The following is an 18,019-nucleotide window of genomic DNA, read 5'->3' on the forward strand; positions in this document are numbered from 1 at the left end:
GCCCAGGAGGTAACACTCGTGGCCCCCGGCCCGGGGGATGCCGGTCCCGCCCGCGCCCGCTCCTTTTTGTCTGCGTTCCGGCATCGTAACTACGATCTTTGTTTCTGGGCTGCCGCCCCGCCGGCCTCCCCTTGTCTCTCTCTGTATCTCCTGTCAAACCGTCGCCGACGTAAATGACAAAGAAATCAGCAAGACAGATCAATGCCGGCCAAATTAGCGCTCGCAGATAGACTGTGGGCCCGTGTCAGCGCCCTGACCCCTGTTGATCCGCCGCAGCCTCCGCCTGATATTATGCAAATTGCATCCATCTGGCAGGACCCGGCCCTGGTCGGCTGCAGGAATAATGGGCCGGGGAGGCGGGGAGGAGGCCCGCACGGACATGCGTGTGTGTGTGTGTGTGCGCCACGCGTGTGCGCGCTCCCGGCCCGTGATTGACAGGGCAGATAAGGGGCTTCTCTGGATTCCTCGGGGCTGCAGGATTAGGGCTGCTCCAGATGGGAGATAACTCAACTTCATTCCGACCCCCCGCCGCCCCCTCCCCAGCATGCCCTTCCCTGTTCTGTCGATATCCGCAAGTCATTAGCGCCGGGTTAAGGTGAGAGACAATGTCAGAGGGAGCGCGGCCAGCTGGGCCCCCCATCCTCGAAGGTCATTCCGGCCCCGGCACACACCCACACCAGTGGGGTCCTGCGTGGGGAGGGTGCCCCCAGCCGAGCGTGTTCTGGGCCCTCCGGAGACTTCCGTTTGGGCAGGCGCGTGGCCTTTGCTGCAGCTCTCCCTGGGGCCGGGAGCCAGGACCCGGACAGCCCAGGCCCTGGCACACAGGACACACAGACCCGGAGCCCCCTGATGCCCCAAGGCTCCTGCCCTGTTTCCTCAGACCCCTGCCTGTGGAGCACACAGGCTGAGAGAGAGAGAGAGAGTGTGTGTGTGCGCGCGTGTGTGTGTGTGTGTGCGCGTGCATGTGTGTGTGTGAGTGCATGTGTGTGTGCGTGTGTGCAAGGCCCCAGTCTGGGGGGGGCTCCACAGCCGGGTTCGGGCCTAATGAGAAGAATATGGCTGCTAGTTAGGTGAGGGGCGGGGAGGCCGCCGGGCTGCCGGAGCTGGGAAGCGGCACTGATTGAAGGCGGAGGCCAGGGGTCAGTACAATTAGGCCCCAGAAGCCGGGGCCCCTTTGAAGCTCAGTTCTAAGCGGCCGGCTCCCTTTGGTTCAGGCTCTCTCCGCTCTGCCTCTTTCTTCTCCCTTTTTTCCTCTGGCCCAAAGACAGGAAGGCTGCAAGCTCGGAGACGGAGGTGTTACTATTATTAAATTCCCGGGTCGCCCGCGTCCCCGCTCTGGGGAGGGAGGAGGCGGGCTCGGAGCCGGCAAGGGGGGAGCTCGGGATCCTGGGTGCTCCCCTCTCCCCTCCCCGGCCCGGCTCGCTCTTGCGCCCCTCCTGCCCTGGAGAGAGAGACGCGGTCACGCTGCCTGTCCGGCCGCCGAGATGGATGTGGGGATGAGCGGCCCGGCCCTGGGGGCCCCGATTCCCCCCAGCGCCTTCCCCGGGGCGCCCCCCCCTTGGTCTCCCCGGCGGCCCCGGGCCCCCGTACACGGCCTGCTGCCCCTCCACGGGTGGGGCGGGGGGCCCGGGCCCTGCCACCCTCAGCCTGATTAGGGAGGCTGCCAAAGGGAGAGGCCCACCGAGGGCATCGGGCCGGGATGGCTCTCCTCCTCCTCCTGGAAGAGATAAATGTTAGCTCATTTCCTCCGTAATTAGTTACTCCCTCATCCCCGCGTTGTAATTGTGAACAAGCTGTAATGTTTAATTAGTGTGTAAATGAAACCCCAATTCCATAATGGCTGGGCTGACAGTACTAAGTGAGGCCTCTCGGGCAGAGGGGGCTGGGGCCCGGCCCGACGCTGCCATTGTTCCCGGGCGCCGAGGCACCTCGGGCCGGCCCGACCCAGGGAGCCCGGCCCGGCCCGGCCCACCGCCGCGCTCCCCCGGAGGCCTCTGGGTCCCTTGTTTACAGAAGGCCCTGACAGAGCTGGGGGCCGCCCTGTATTATTCATCCCCATAATCTGTGTAGATTGTGATAAACTGGAGCCTCCGACAGACTCAGACACGGCCACAGCGGCCGCCGGTGACGCTGCCACCGCCTGGGCCGCTCCCTCCCCGCCCGCCCGCCCGCCCGCCGCAGCCATAAATCTCAATTTACGAGGGTGCCGGGGAGGGGGGGCAGGGCCGCGCTAATGATCGCTCCTCCGCCTTATTTTTCATGTTTCAACAGAGTCATAAATTTTTAAGAACAGCCGGAGCAGAGTGTTAGTGACTGAGCCTGGCAGCCACCTGGGGGGCTCCTCCTGCCCCCCAGGGTCGGGCCCCGGGCCCCGGGCCCTGCCAGCCCTGCCCGGACCGAGCCGTGGCCCCTGGGCCTCCCGGCCTCCCCCCAGCCCTCCCGGCCCAGCCGGGGCTCAGGATGGCCACATGGGATGATGCTGCCCTTCTGATGGATGTCCCAATTCAGGGACTTGACACCGTGATGTACTGGCAGCCTCGAGACATATGGATTTGGAGATCGGCCCTGGGAGCATAATTGTGAAGCTCCGGCCCACACCCACGTGTGTTCCTGGATGCACCACTGCCCAGGGAGGCCAGTGCGAGCCCCGGCCTCAGCACGGTGCTCCTCAGGAGCCCCTGGAGGTGGGGGCGGGGGGGGGGGGTGGCCAACACGCGTTCTCTGCTCACTGCGGCCTCCCTTCCACATCTCTGGTTGCCATCATCCCGGCCTTGGGCTCCACGCAGAAAGACCCGAGTTCAAGTCCTGCCCCAGGCCAACTGTGACCTTGGGCCTCAGTTTCTCTCTTGGTAAAATGACGATGGGTTTTTAGTTCGCTTCTCCTCTTCCATGACTCTTGTCCGGATGTTTCCCCACCCCAGACTTCCACCCCTCAGCCTGGGATTCTCAGAACTTCCCTAAAGTCTGGGCCTCGCTTCAGGGGACCTTGTGATGCGAGGCTCCAGGCTGCAGCCAGCTGCCCCTGAGGAGGGCTTCTTGGCTGGATCTCCATCCGCGTCGCCCCCTAACGGCGAGAATCCCCCGAGGCTCCGCTCCAGCTCTGAGCTCTCCCCCAGTGGCCCCACGCGATTCCCGGCTCACGTGTCCAGCCGCCTGCTAGATGCATCAAGCCGGACGTGCAGAAGCCTCTCCTCCTTGCCCTGCCTGGAGCAGTCCTGCTCTTACCCTGTTCCCAGGGTGCCGACAGGCAGGCACTGCCAGGCTCTCCCTCCAGGTATCATCCTCCACTCTTCCCTCTCCAGGGGAGAACCACCGCCCAGGCTCGGGGCCTCATTAGCAGCAGCCCCAGCGGTGTCCCTGCTGTCCACAGCCGCTAAACTGACCGTCTGACCAGGTCCGCTCTGCTCGGCACACTCCGCGGGCTCCCCGATGCTTCCCACCTCCATAGAAGCTGTCCTGGGGCCCAGCAGTGGCTGCCTTGTTCCCTTCCAAACCGAGCCCAGGCCCTGCTTCCCAGCACCCAAGCCACTGGGGTCTCCCCTCAAAACTCTCCGGCAGTGATTTGTCTCGTGAGGGCCTGTGGTAGGCCTCTCCCAGCCATCCCCCCGAGAACGGGCCCTCCTCGAAGCAAGGAGCAGCCTCTCTCCTTGGTGCCCACGCCGGCAGTGGGTTCCTCGGCACCGCCTGTCGAGAGCCGAGGGAGGGCAGCAGGCTTTGCCCAGGGCACCCCTTGGTGGGCAGGCCCTTGTAGCTAAGGACAGCTCCTGACCCTGTCACTAAGTTCACAGCCTCCCCCCACATCCTGGGACCCAAGCCAGGGCTGGGCCTCCTTGGACTGCTTCCTCAGGCCCCAGGACATCTGGGCAAGAAAATGTGTGGGCAGGACCTGCCTGTGCCTTTCCTTGTTCTGTAGCAATGGGCACAGTGCCTGGCACAGAATACGGGCTTCGTAGACATCAGACTGGGTCAGGGGACGGGGTTGGCCTTGTGAGTGAGGAGGAGGAGATGTAGGCTGGCGAAGTTTGGTGGGTTTGGTCAGACCTCAAGTAGGTTTATTTTTGTCATTCTTTTTTCCAGTTATTTTCTCCCTCCTCCCTCCCCAGCTGGAAAACTAAGAGCAAAACCCTCATAGCCAGGAAACCATCTCATTCTGCCCTTTGTGTCTGCCGTCCCCAGCTGGCAGGAGGTGGCGAACCTCCTTCCTCCCGATTCCTGGCTGGGCACGACACGGGTCAGAGGTTCATCTCGACCGTGTTGCTGTGTCGCTCGGTCGTGCCGGGCTCCTGCGCTCGGGACTGCGGAGGCCGCCCTGATCGCCCCCTTCATGCAGAGGATTCCAGCCCTCTGCCGCGGGCATAGCCTGGGGGCCATCCCCAGCCGGTGGGCATCCCCCCCGTTTCCAGTGAATGCTTTTACACGGACAGGACTTTTTCCTCTCAAAAGCGGGTGGCAGCGTAGAAGGAGGCTCCGCTGACTGCCCCGGGGGTTCTGGTTCTGAGCTCAGTCAGGGTGAGGCGCAGAGGCAGCGCCTGGGGGGCGGCCGGGGCCCCACCGGCCTTGTCTTCTTCCAGAGTAGCCTGGAGGGGAGGCCGTGAGCATAGGGAAGCCTGGAAAAGAGAAGGTCTAGGGGAGGGGGCTGGCATGTCGGAGAGTCATCAGTCAGCCTCGTGCCGGCTAGTTCCAGGAGGCACAACCAAGAGCAAGATGGCAGAAGGGGGCAAATTCAGGCAAGGTCCCCAACCTTTGGAACTGTGCTAAAGGATGCCTGGGCAGGTAGTGAGCTCCCTGCCTCTGAAAGTGCCCAAGCAGAGGCTGGATCACCACTTGTAAGGGAGCTTATAGAGGGAATTCCTGTTCAGCCACAGCTTGGCCCGAGAGCCTGTGTACGTGGGTGAGAGTGTAGCTAGCTGGACCGTCTCCCTCAGTGGCGAGCTGGACCCCATACAGTGGACAAACTTGGGACATTTGGGGAGTTAATTTTATGTCACCGGCTGGGACTCTGCCTTGGAGGGGAAGGCCGTCGTTCTGCCCCGTCTGCGAGCACATGCCTAGGCACACAGAGCGGTCCGTGCTCCCATGGTCACGAGTGTCTGTGAGCATGTTTCCCCTTGTGCACTTACTAAGTGCCCACTCGGGATGAAGCCAGGGTCTGCCCCGGGGCACCACGGATGCCGCTGGGCCCAGAATCTGCAAGGCCCAGGTTCCAATCCAGCCTCCGACCCTTCGGCAGATCACTCCATCTCTGCCTGACTTTTCTCCTCGGTAAAATGGACATGATAAAAGCCCTACCCGGGGCTGTTGGGAGGCTAAAGAGACCCTCTGCAAAGCTCCGGCAAACCGTCCAGCTTCAGGAGCTCCCCGTCTCTCCCCTGGGGGCCCAGGCTGGAAGGTGAGCTGAGGTGGGCCGTGCAGCCCCCAGGGAGCCTGGGCCCAGCCACAGCCGCTGCCGAGGGCCGAGTGTCGAGGGGCAGCCAGGCCCCAGTGCAGCGTGGGAACTCCAGAGCAGAAGGGAGGGCTCAGAAGCCATGTTGATTCACCGTCCTTGAGCGGCGCTCTACTGGCCAGGCCCGGGAACGCTGCCCTCCAGGAGCTTCCCTTCTCCCGGCTCTGACCCAGGACAAAGCTCGCCGGCCAGGCAGGGCCTGACCAGGGGCCGGGAGGCCTATTAGTCCTCATTACTAATTAAAGGCACGAGCCATGGCGGGCGGCGGGCGGCGTGATGGAGTGAGTCTGTCCCGGGCGGCCCCCCTACCTGTTAGCTACAAATACACAAAGCTGATAAATAATAAATAGTTTGATAAGCCGGCCCGGCATTATTTAAATTAATAGGGATTATCCGGAGCGCCCTGAAGTGCAGGCCTCAGATGAAATATTCACCAGGCGGGGAGGCAGGCAGCAGCCACGGACAGAGCAAGGCAGGCGGCTGTTTATCACACACCCCTGGCCCGTGATTAACTGGCCGCCGCCGAGGGCACCACCGCCATTGTTAAAGCGGCAGATCCCTTTCCAGGCATCATTTTCATCCTCCCCTTCCCTCCGGTCCAGCGTCTCTGAGCCCCGGCGAGATGTCCCAGAGGATGCTGGGACACCCCCTCCCCCGCACCTTGTGCCGCCCGGCCGGATCTTCAGTCCCGTCTGGTCCTCTCCTTCTCACTACTCCAGAGTCGCCTCCCTCCAGCAGGCCCCCCTCCCTAGTGAAGGCAGGACAGCACGCCTCCCAGTGCGCTGCCTGCCTCCCTCCCTCTCCCCGTGCGCCCCTCGTCTTGGCCCCAGAAGTCCTCATCCTTCATCCAGGCACGTATTAAGCCCCGGCTCGGGGAGCGGGAGGTGTCAGGCGAGGCCTCCGTCCGCCCACGTTGAGCCTGTTCCTCTGAGACTCTGTAGTGAGCCCGGAGACCCTCAGGAGGCTGACGTTCTCCGGGGGATACAAGATGTGCCCAGAGAAGCCAAGCCCCGTGGATTGAAGGAGGCCGAGAGCTCTGACCGGGAGACACTTCCCTGTGCACACCACCCGCAGGAGGCCTTCCCTGGTCCTCTGCTCCTGGTGCCTTCCCCTTCCAGATCACCTTCCTCCGTCAGACTGCCAGCTCCTTGGCAGGGATCGCCCTTCTCGTCATCTCTCCAGAACTCGGCCCGGTCTAAGCTCCCAGGAAGTGCTTGATGATCGCCCACGGACAGAAAAGGCTTCCTGGAAGAAGTGGCCCCAGAGCTGAGGCCTGAAGGAAGCTGATCAGGCATCCTAGGTCCGGGAAAGAGCCTAGGCAAAGGCACCGAGACAAGAGATGGAAGGTTGCTCCCAGGGACCAGGACGAAGGCCAATCTGGCTGCCGCTTAGGAGGAAGGCCTCCTTGTTTGTAAGAGAATCATGAGCAATAGGAAAGAGGCCTGAAGGCACAGAGGACAAGGATGCCTTCTACCCTCCAGGCAGTAGGGAGCCACAGGCGATTCTGAAGGAGAGGGAGTAGCGAGGTTACAGAAAGACTAAGAGAATGGGAGAAGAGAGGGTCAAGGCTGGCTAGGGGTGAATGATGGATGCTGGACTGGCAAAGGGCACTGTCCAGGAGGGATGAGGTGGGAGGTGAGGGAGGCTGCAACTGCATCAAGGCCACCAGGAAGCAGCAGAGATCAGAGGATCGAGGCTGAGAAAAGCCCCTGGGTCTCAGCCTCCAGGAAGGCATTGCTCACCTGCAGAAGAGCAGCCTGAGAAGGTGAGGAGAGCACCTCCTGTTGAAGGTGGAGGCCACCAGCAGAGGGCAGAACTATTGACAGGGGAGAGGCTGCCCTCAGCAAGAAGGACCCATCTTCAGCAAAGGCTGGCATGCCAGAGAAGGGGGGACATGATGGATGTCCAGAGGTAGTGTTAGAGTGAGGAATAGGAGGTTCACCACTGTTTTCTCAGCAGTGAGGGCTGGCAGCTTGGCAGAAGGAGAAGCCAGCCCCAATCCAATGAGCATTTATTATGCACCTGTTGTATGTCGAGAACAAAGCTAGGGCTATGGAGACCGCAGTGAATCCGCCTTTCCCCTCAAGGAGCTTACATTCTACAGAAGTAGACATAAATATGGGGTAGGACACAGTGGATAGAGTGCTGAGCTTGGAGTCAGGAAAACTCTTCTTCCTGAGTTCAAATCTGGCCTCAAACACTTCCTAGCTGTGTGGCCCTGGGCTGTTTACCTCGATTTCCTCATCTGTAAAATGAGCTGGAGCAGGAAATGGCAAACCACTCCAGTATCTGTGCCAAGGAATCCCCAAATGGGGTCCCAAAGGGTCAGATACGACTGAACAACAACAAAATATATAGGGTATTCTAGGGATGCAACATCCATACCAATCCTATGAGCTTATAAAACCCCAAGGATCACAGTAATACAGGAGACGTCAGTACATAAGCATTCAACCAAGAAACAAGTTATGTCCAAGAAAATGATCCGACTTGTAAAAGAAACACTGGAAAAGTGACTATCCAATTACAATCTAAAACAAAAGAGAAAAAAATTGTATTGGATTCTGCAAAACAAGGGTATCAAGAAGGGAGGTCCCCCTGGGTCGAGAAACTCTCCAAAGGATCCCAGCAAATGTGGAGGAAACTCAAATACATACTGAACCAGCCCCCACAGTCAGTGCGGCATCCCCTCTGGGCCACGTCCTTAACTTGCATTCCAGTTGTTTTCCCAGAAGGTGGCTACTACTCTGTTTATTCTGGCCTTCCCTTTAGCTCTGCATTTTCAAAACAATAACTCATGAGCCCCAACCAGTGTACTACCCATTAATAATCAACCATAGGAGTCATCGGTTTCTAGCAAAGGCATTTATTGAGCAGCACAGTAGGAACCATCTAGCCAAACGTTACCTCCCGTAATCCTGGAGTATGACTGTCCCACACAGTACCCATGATGCAAACTCAGAATACGTAATAGGAAGCCTGACATGGAGAGAACCCGTGTGGGTACCTGACAGCTCCGGGACTCCAAAGAACTGATGTCCCTTTACTCCTCCATAGAGTCATCACATTGTTTTCTTTGCCCCTCTGAGCTTGCGCCCCACTCCTTTCTCGCCTTCCCAGGCCTGGTTTTCTAGAGCTGGTTCTCTTGAGGCCATAGATGGCTCTCTTCTGCCAGCGGTCCCACTCTTCAAAGCTGTCCCTTCTCTCTCCCGAGGCTCTCTCTGCTCCCTCCACTGTGTTCCAGGCTTTCCATAACTAGTTCTCCAACTGCTGAATGAGGTCCTTCTGGACCTTGTAATGCTAGTGCTGGATACCATGACCAGTCAGAGAAAGAACACCATCCCCTTCCACGCCCCCACAGAGGCCTTCTCTGAAAGACGGCTGCCGGGCTTAGATTGGTAAAGGTGCTCTCAGGCATCAGGTCTAGGGCCTGGAAGAGGTGACCCCGGAGCCGGGTCTTGAAGGAGAGCCTCTATCCCAGCCGCAAAGTGGACATTGCAGGCATGGGGGGCAGCAGACACAAAGGAGTGGAGGTGGGGGGCCAGATAGAGATGGAGAAGGAAGAGCCTGGAGAGGATCTTTGGAAGCTGCAGCAGGGCAGATGGGACCATCCTCAGCTCTTCCCTCTCACTGGAGGGATTACAGATGAATGAATGAACTGCTTAGAACATGAAGAATTGCACGAAGCCCTGAGGACACACATAGAAAACGCTGCTCTCTAGGAGCTCCCATTCTAACAGGGTGAGCAGCCATCCCCACTCCTGCAGCAGCCCCATCCACCGCCCTCAGGAAGGGGGCCTGCAGGGCTGCGAGGAGGCTGGGGAAGTGAGGCGGTGGCGGCACCCTCCACAGAAAAGAAGACTCGGGTGGGGGAGGATGCTGACTCGGGCCCGTCGCATCTGAGATGCCCCCAGAACATCCACTTTCCAGGGTCCGGGAGTCGGTCAGTCGTGTGGGAATGGAGCTCAGGAGAGAGCCGGTGGCTGGATCTATAGAACTGGGGGTTCTCTGCCGAGAGATGATCATTCAGCCCCTCTGATGAGCTCCCAAGACTGCAGGGGGAAGAGCCCAGGGCAGTCCTGGGGGACAGCCACTGTTGGGAAAGAATAACAGAAATGGGATTTTCTACCCACAAGATGAAGAAGAAAGCAGGGAGAGAGCAGGAGAGAACAGAAGGGGGAGGAGAGGGCAAAGGCCTGCTGGCCTGGCCTTGACGAGGGAAGGTCACGTCCAGTCAAGTCCCGGACGTGGGAACCCCACTGCAGACGGTGAGAGGAGGCTCCTCGCCTGGCCAGCCTTCTCCGCACCTCTGGCTGTGAAAGGCAAGCGAGGCAGGCCGAGTCACGGCTCGGGCGGATGGTGCTGGGATGCAGAGAGGCCAGCGGCGGCTCGCCATCGGATCTCACAGGGAGCAGGCCGGGTGGAAAGGCCCACCCTGGGGGGAGGAGGAGGCCCGGAGCTCTCCCACAAGTCTGGAGGCCCCTCCTTGGGCAGCCTGCGGTCTGGAGCCCCAGCTCCGAGCCTGGGCGTCCAAGTATCCGCCGCCTCGGGGACGTGTGTCCTTGTCTGCTGCCCACTTAGGGAGGTCTGACGCCGCGGGGGTGCGATGGAAGGGGAGCCCGGGGCCACCAGGCCCAGTGGGCTCCGCTTCTCTGTCTCTCAGACGCACGCCAGAGACCCCGTGTGTACGCGGATAGAAAACCGCCCTGTGCCGACCGAGGCTAGATTTTCTCGTATCCCTCAAGGCTGGCCGGCTGGTCACTGTGGGGTTGGGTGTGCCCGGGCTTAGGCATCCCCCCACCTCCCAGAGGTTCCAGGTGTGAATTCAAGGCCAAGTGTGAGCGCACCATCAGAGTGCCCGCGTTTAGCTTCAGCCTTGGCCACCTGCGCCCCTTCCCCGATCAGCTCGGGCTCTGGGTGGCCCCTTTGTCCGTCCGTCCTTCCAGCCTCCCCCAGGCAGGTGGGCCCTGAGGGGGCGGGCAGGGGCTATAACGCGTAATGGCCTGAGTTGGGGCCGTGGCCATGTTAATAAAGTGTATTTCACTTTTAATTTTGACATCTAATGTAATGATCTTTTTTAGGGCCCGGTCATATTATCTGCCTCACTAGATTATTGAGTCTTCATCATCTCCAGATAAATTTATGGCCAGGACGGGGCTCGGGATTTATCATCAGTCAATAGAGCTCAATACGCTAACAAGGCGTGTAATAAGATATACATATTTAATGATCCGCAGGGAGGGAGGCAGGGAGGGAGGGGGCAGAGGAGCAGCTTGCCAGCCCATTGCCCTGCCCCTGCCAGTCAGCTCCTGCCCAGGGGCAGCCACGGACTCTGAAAAGAAGGCTCGGGTCACCGTGGCTGGCCCTGGGGGCACAGGAGAAAGCAGAGGTTCTGACCTCGTGGACTACCTGGGCACAGGACAGAGGGTGACCCAGAGGTGCAGAGACAGAGAATGAGGCACGAGAACAAAGGAAGAAGAGAGACAGACCGGCACACAGGCACACAGACAGACACACACACACACAGACACACACAGACATACAGACACACACAGAGACACATACAGACACACACACACAGACACACACAGACACACACACATACAGACACAGACACAGACAGACACACACACAGACACACAAATACACACACACATACAGACACAGACAGACACACACACAGACACACAAATACACACACATACAGACACACACAGACACAGACACACAGATACACACACACAGACACACACAGACACACAAATACACACACACAGACACACACAAAGACAGACACACACACACAGACACACAGATACACACACATACAGACACACACAGATACACAGACACACACACAGATAGACAGACAGACACACACACACAGACACAGACAGACAGATACACACACAGACAGACACACACACACACAGATACACACACAGACACACACACAGACACACAGATACACACACAGACAGATACACACACAGATACACAGACAGACACACAGACAGACACGCACACAGACAGACACACACAGATACACACACAGACAGACAGACACACACACAGACACAGACAGACAGATAGACACACACACACAGACACACACACACACACACAGACACACAGATACACACACAGACAGATACACACACAGATACACACACATACAGACACACAGACAGACACACGCACACAGACAGACACACACAGATACACACAGACAGACAGACACACACACAGACACAGACAGACAGATAGACACACACACACAGACACACACACACACACACACACACACACACACACACACACACACACACACACACAGACTCCCTCCCTCCCTCCCTCTCTCCCTAGGCTGGGTGTTTGCAGTTTGCTCCTGTGTGTGCCCCAGTCTCTCTCTGTCTAGGGTAGGACCCTGGAGAGCTCTGCCCTCCTGAGGCTCGGCTGTGCCCAAGAAAGCCTGGCCAAGGGACCCCAGAGAGAACCAGCCAGTGGGTTTGGGGGCAAAGGCTGCCCTAGAATGTGGGTCGGTCCATTTGGTGCCGGCGCTGGTGCCAGCATCTGGTCTGCACCACCCGCCCGCCTGCCCACCCGCCCGCCTGGCTGATGGTGATGTATGACTTTTCATTACGGCCTCCCAGGCCCTGCCCGGGCCACGGGTGGGAATTCTATTTATTCTCTAATTTGTAAAAATTCCCTCTTTATCTGATCCCAATCAGGGCGGGGTAATTGGCTCTCTGGGGCCTTGATGAAGAGCTATGTGTGTCTGCCCAGCCCGCCCAGCACCGGCCCCCCTGGCCGGCCGGCCCCCAGCCCCTCACCCGCCGCCGCCGCCGCCAGGGCCCACAATTAATAATGATTTGCAAATGGCAGACAAGCAATAACGCAGAAAGATGTGTCGCCCACTCCCGCCTCTTCATTTCCTCTGCTGATATAAATGGCCCCGGAACAAAAACCCAGCACCATCAATTCTGAAATTAGTTATTTGCCGTAATAAATGGGGCCTGGGAGCCACTGACCGACCCCGTTTTGCCTCCCTCCTGCATTCTTTCCCTGATCCCCGGCAACCTGTCCTGGAGCTGGGAGTCCAGTCCCAGAGCCAGCACCTGAAGCCCAGCCCCAGGCTGTGCCTCCTCCCCACCCTTGGGCTTTTCTCTGGTCAGGAGGGTTCCTGTCGGGGGCGTCTGCCTCCCCGGCTTACTTCAGCCCCTGCTCCTCCCCAGTCTCACCTGCAGCCCAAACTCCAAGTCCAGGATCGGAATGAGCAGAGCAGGAAGAGGGCTTGCTTGGAAGCCCCTCGGCCCATCCCCATCCAGCTGCGCAAACCATCTCACGGGCACTTCCCTGCCTGGCAGCCAGGCTGTCCTGGCTGCACTCTTGGTCCCACTCTGTGCCTCGGACTCTCGGGGTCATTCCAGGCATTTTCTCTGGGCCTGAAATGGAGGGATTATCTAAAACCGGGTTTTCCAGCCCCTGGTCCACGGCACCGTTTCCAGCCAATATGCACAATTTGTCTTCCAAAAGGTCCTTATTCCTTCCACCCTCTGAACCTCCAGGAGGTCCCCCTGGTTCCCGGGAGCCAGATGGAGGCCAAAGGGACAACTTCGCTCTGTATTTTTCCTGCTGGAGAAGAAGGAAAAGGTTCAGAAAATGTAGCTGGGGAGACTCTGGGCTTTGGGGGGCCACCTTGTAGGGCCTCTGTGGAAGTGCTGAGCTTGGCCTGAGGGGGCTGGGGCTGCGTGTGCTCCCGTGTGGGCCTGGCTTTGCGGGGGGCGCTGGCCTCTGATTCTGCGATTCTGGCATTGCAGGACCGTACTGATTCCATGTGGTAGTGGCCGTGTGGACCTGGCATTGCCGAGGGTGAGGGCTTTGTGGTAGTGCATGGCACTAGCGTGGCCTTTGTCAGTGGTGATGGCACCGTCTTCATCCTTCCTTCCATCCATCCATCTCGCAAATTCTGAGTAGGATGCCTTGTGCTGGGGCATTCAGAGCAGAGGCAGCCTGGGGGCCACTAAGACCCTCTGGCCTTCTACTCCAACTCAGCCCTGACTCCCAGACCCTCCAACGGGCAGCTCTCCCTACTGGAACGGCTCCTCAGACAGACTGGCCGGCAGGCGTGGGTACTGAGGTGGTATCTGACTTGGACATCCAGGCCTGGTTCATGCCAAGGCCGATGCTGGGCATCAGAGTTGGTCAGTGCGGGGGGCCTGGGGCAGTTGCCCATTGCCAAGTGGCCTGGTCCCATCCCCACCCCCGCCCGGTGCCCGGCTGGCCAGCGACTTAATCGGGCCTGGATAATGGATGTCTAATTGACTCATTTCCATGCTCTGCCTACAGGAGAGCCGCATTAAATGTTTGATTGCCTTAATTTCCAAACACATCATTATCCCCGTCTTACCAGCTCTTAATAAACACTTTATGAGGATTTCTTTAAAAAAAAGATCCGCGGCCGCACACTTCTCTGAAGTGATAAACTCTAATTAAGTCTAATATTTAAAAATATGGTAATGGCGAGTTCTTTGAATAAGTGGACTGCATTTCCATAATTTCATTATTACGTAAAACACGCTAATTATTCGGAGTGCGCTTATTACTAACGGAGCAATCTCCCGCTAATAAAGATGAAATTGGCTTTTCCCTTATTGTGGGGCTGGCCACCATCCTTCACCATCAGCCCCGTGGCACCGCCGGGCACCCAGGGGGCTGGCCGGGGCGCCCAGAGAAAGTGCTGCTGGGACTGGGGGGGGGGGTGACAGTGAGGGGAGAATGAAAGCAGCTGCAGGTCAGCAGAAGGAAAGAAAGATTCTGGGGGTGCGATGGGGCCTGGGGAGACTGAGGAGGAAACCGAGGAGCGAGAGATCCCAGACAGGAGCTCCAGCACTGCCCAGGGTGTCCCGGCAGAAAGGGGCCTGGCCCTGCCCCTCCGTCCTCTATTGTCCAGAATGGTCATTAGCACTCGGGGACAGAGCAGGGAAGCCCGCCCGCCAGCCAAGCCAAGGTCAGGGGCCTGGGCCAAGGGCGAAGTCCAGACCGATCCCCAAATCTCCGGCCTGCAGCAGCTCTTGTCCTCCTCTGGCTTCCTGCAAGGTCAGCTCGCTCCCTCTCCTACTCCCCTGGCCATCCCTCCTTTGCCGCCATCCCCAGGCAGCGTAAATGACGCTTCGGTCCCTGCTTAGCTGTGTGGCCCCGGGCGAACCACTTCACTTGTCAGCCTCAGTCTCCCTCACTGTAAAATAGAGCGTGGCGCCTGCCTCCTGGGGCGAGATCATTGTAGCCTGCCCCGGACCCTCTTCTCTCTGGCCCCTTGCTCAGCTCTCCTGCTCGGCCTCCCCAGCCTCCTTGTGTGTGTGTGTGGCTTCCTCGGGCCTCTGAGTCTTCCCTCCCACTGTGGCACGAGCCCCTTCCCGCCCTGGGATGTGCCCGAAGCGCACGTGCTGACCACGCGCCCTGCGGCCTCTAGAGCCACATACGAACTTGGGATGCAGAGACCCTCCCAGACCGGTGCCAGCGTCGGCCTCGTTTTGGGCTGTTGCCGGAGCTCCACATCCCGCGCCTTTGAATGAAAGAGGAAGCGTTTATTGGGTGCTTACCGTGTGCCCAGAAAGCCCCGTGCTGAGAGCCGAAGACAGGCAGAGAAGCCGGGCAGTCGCTGCCCTCCAGGAGCCCCCACAGCCCCAAGGCAGATGGGAACACGCCTTCTCCTGAGAAGATCCTCGTTGTGAGTCATCTGGCAGCGCCCAGCTTGGAGCCATCCCCGGGCAGGGGGCAGGGTGGACGTGCCTGCTCCATGCTGGCTCCTGTCCCTCCCTCAGGGCGCCCCACTGCTTCCCGTGCCCAGCATGCCCCCCTGCCTCATCCCCACCGCTGGGCCCAGCTCGTGGGTCCCCCCCCCCCGCTTTGGGAAGCCTTCTTGGTTGCCCCGGATGCCATTTGTGTCCCTCCCCCTAGTAAGCCGGAAGCTCTCCCAGCCTGGGCCTACATTCGCGTTTGTATAAGCGCGGGTTTGGAGTGTGTGCGCTGCCCGGGACTTGGTGGAAGGGAAGTTCCGGGATGGGCTGGTTCCTCCCCGCTCACCATTTCCTCAGCCCGCCTCCAGGCAGTGTCGCAGGAGGGTGAAGGTGCCCTGGATGGGCCCAGAGAAGGCTGGGAGAGGACAGGTTTGGAGAGAGCCAAGGGGAGCCCCAAAGGGCCGTTGGCGATGGGGGGTCCAGAGCTCCAGTGGGGCCTGAGCTGTATCGCTCGGTCTGGAAGGCCTCTGTATGCAGGTGATCTTTGAACTCTCAGCAACTCATGAGGAAGAAGGGAAGAGAGGGAGGGCCTGGAGGGAGGCCGATCCAGCCAAGCACCCTGAGGAGGAGGACGGAGAGCCAGGCCCCGAGCCGCCAGGGGGAGAGCGCGGCATGTGTGTCAGGCACTCCAGAGACAGCCAGAAGGATGCCGGCTGAGAAAAGCCCCTTTGATGGGCCACGAGGGGGTCATAAACCAGACTTCAGGAGGCTTCTGGGCGGCTGCCGAGATCGAAGGAGCTTAAACGATCTGCCGAGAGTCGTGGTGGTTGTCCGGTCAGACATAATCTGAACCCAGGTCCTTGGAGGCTGGAGGGCATGGAGGAGTCAAGGGAAAGTTTAAAGATGGGGGGATGTGTGTAGGCAGCAGAAGAGGACCCCAAAATGGGGAGATTCAGATTGGGGGACATTTGCTACGGGAATGGAGGTGCCCCACTGTGCCGAGCAGTGCCAGCAGAAAGGGGGAACGGCCCCTGCCTGCGAGGAGCTTGTGAGGAGGGAGTGGAGGAGAGGGAGCAGCAGGCACAGCCTGGAGAGAACCGGAGGAGCCGGCCAGTCGGGAAGAGGCAGGGCCAGGAAGGTGCGAGTTTCTGGGGTGAAGAGCACGTTCTTGGGCCGTGGCCGTCCTGCCGTCTCTCCAGTCTCCCTGGACATGGAGGGCGTAAGCTTCCCTGCGCAGCCCGGGGAGGCCCCCTGCTTCCTCGCTCTGGGGGATACAGAGGCCCTCAGGAGCTTCCAGCCTGACAGAGGGCGGCCTCGAGCTTCAGCGGGCTTCCGGTTAAAGGGATTTGAGTAGGTCTGTCGTGTGCAGGAGGGTCTTGTCGGGGAATAGCCCAGAGGCTCAAAGCGGTCAGGCCTGGGGGGCGGAGCCGCCGGCTCTTAAAGGGTGGGAATGACCCAATCGGACCCACTTGAGGGTGGAGTTGCCCTCTATAGTACAGGGAAGGTGGGAGCAGGGGCGGCTGGGGGGGAAAACAAGCTCTGATTCAGGCATGCGAGTCTCTGAACGTCCGGAAGGCCATGGGGGAGACACAGGGTGGGATACGGGTTTGAGAGGCATCCGCCTGGAGGAGGTCGTTGAATCCAGCAGAGTTGAGGTCAGCAAGGAGGCCCAGGAGAGCCCTGAGGGACACCTTAGTGGGTGCCCCGGATGAGGATGAGCAAAGGAGACCAAGGAGTGGTCAGAGAGGCAGGAGGAGAACTGGGAGAGAGTGTCCTGAGCAAATCCAGGACAGGGTCATCGGCAGCGTCAAGGGCTGCAGGGTGGACAAAGGCCAGTGGACCAACGAAGAGGCCATAAGCTGGATTGCAAGGGATTGAGGTGAGGAAGGGGACCCTGAGGTCAGAAAGGAGAGGCCGGTCACTGGCGGGAGGAAGCATGACTGGACTCTGCTGGAGGCCTAGATAGAAGGGGGGGCTTCTGGGGGGCTGAGATGCCAACTGTGAGGCAGTGCCTCAGTTTAGCCCCCAAACGCCCCCCAGCCCTGCCTGCATAGCCTCCAGCAGAGACAAGATGGCTCCTTTGAGGCTGGAGGTTTTGTGGAGGCCCCCATGCCCAGGGCAGGAAATGGATCTGGCCTGGGCTGTGTCCCCACTGGGGGTAAAGCCAAGGCTGGGAGTGACAGGGAAGGGGCTGGTGAGAGAATGAGACATGATCAGAGAGGGAGGAGGGTCCAGGAGGAAGAGGATCACAAGGGTTGCAGGGGCGATCCTCAGGGGGGCACCTGGGAGCTCAGAAGCGAGGTGGTATTGAGGAAGCAGGAAGCGGCTTTGGAGAGGGGCCAGCAAGTGGGGAGCCCGCGACAGATGCCCGGTCAGTCGAGGGAAGTAATTTCCCCTTCTTGTGGAAGGAGGCAGGCGGCCTCCTCTGGTCAGACTTTGGACAGGGCCAGGACCACAGGTTCTCCGGAGGAGACGGAGACAGGCAGCAGAGAGATGAGATGGGGAGAGTCCCTTGGGCACCTGCTGCAGGCTGGAGGCTGGGATGGGCCGGGCCGTGGCCTCTAGTTCTGGCCCCGGGGACCCCGAGAAGAGAGCCCAGCCCGGCCCCCTCTGTCCTGGGGCTGACCCCAGCCGCCTGCTCAGCCCCTAAATCAATCCCCAGGATTATTACAATATCAATATACAATATTCCTACACTCACACCATCGATTTTGCAGTGTGGGCCTGGCTGGCCGGCCCGGCTCGAGGAAGGTGGGGCCCTCATTAAAAATCCATAGCTCGTCTGCCCGCCCCGGCCGCCACACGGGGCAGTTTGTATTCATTAGGTCCGAGAATG

General features: G+C 59.6%; 1 protein-coding gene across 1 annotated transcript in view; it reads left to right on the plus strand.

Moving 5' to 3' along the window:
* The window catches only part of ERI3 (ERI1 exoribonuclease family member 3), a 143,084-nt gene that overhangs the window by 123,310 nt on the left and 1,755 nt on the right, over positions 1 to 18,019 (plus strand).

This window comes from Monodelphis domestica, chromosome 2 (assembly GCF_027887165.1).
Source record: "Monodelphis domestica isolate mMonDom1 chromosome 2, mMonDom1.pri, whole genome shotgun sequence".
In the NCBI taxonomy this organism is placed as follows: domain Eukaryota; kingdom Metazoa; phylum Chordata; class Mammalia; order Didelphimorphia; family Didelphidae; genus Monodelphis; species Monodelphis domestica.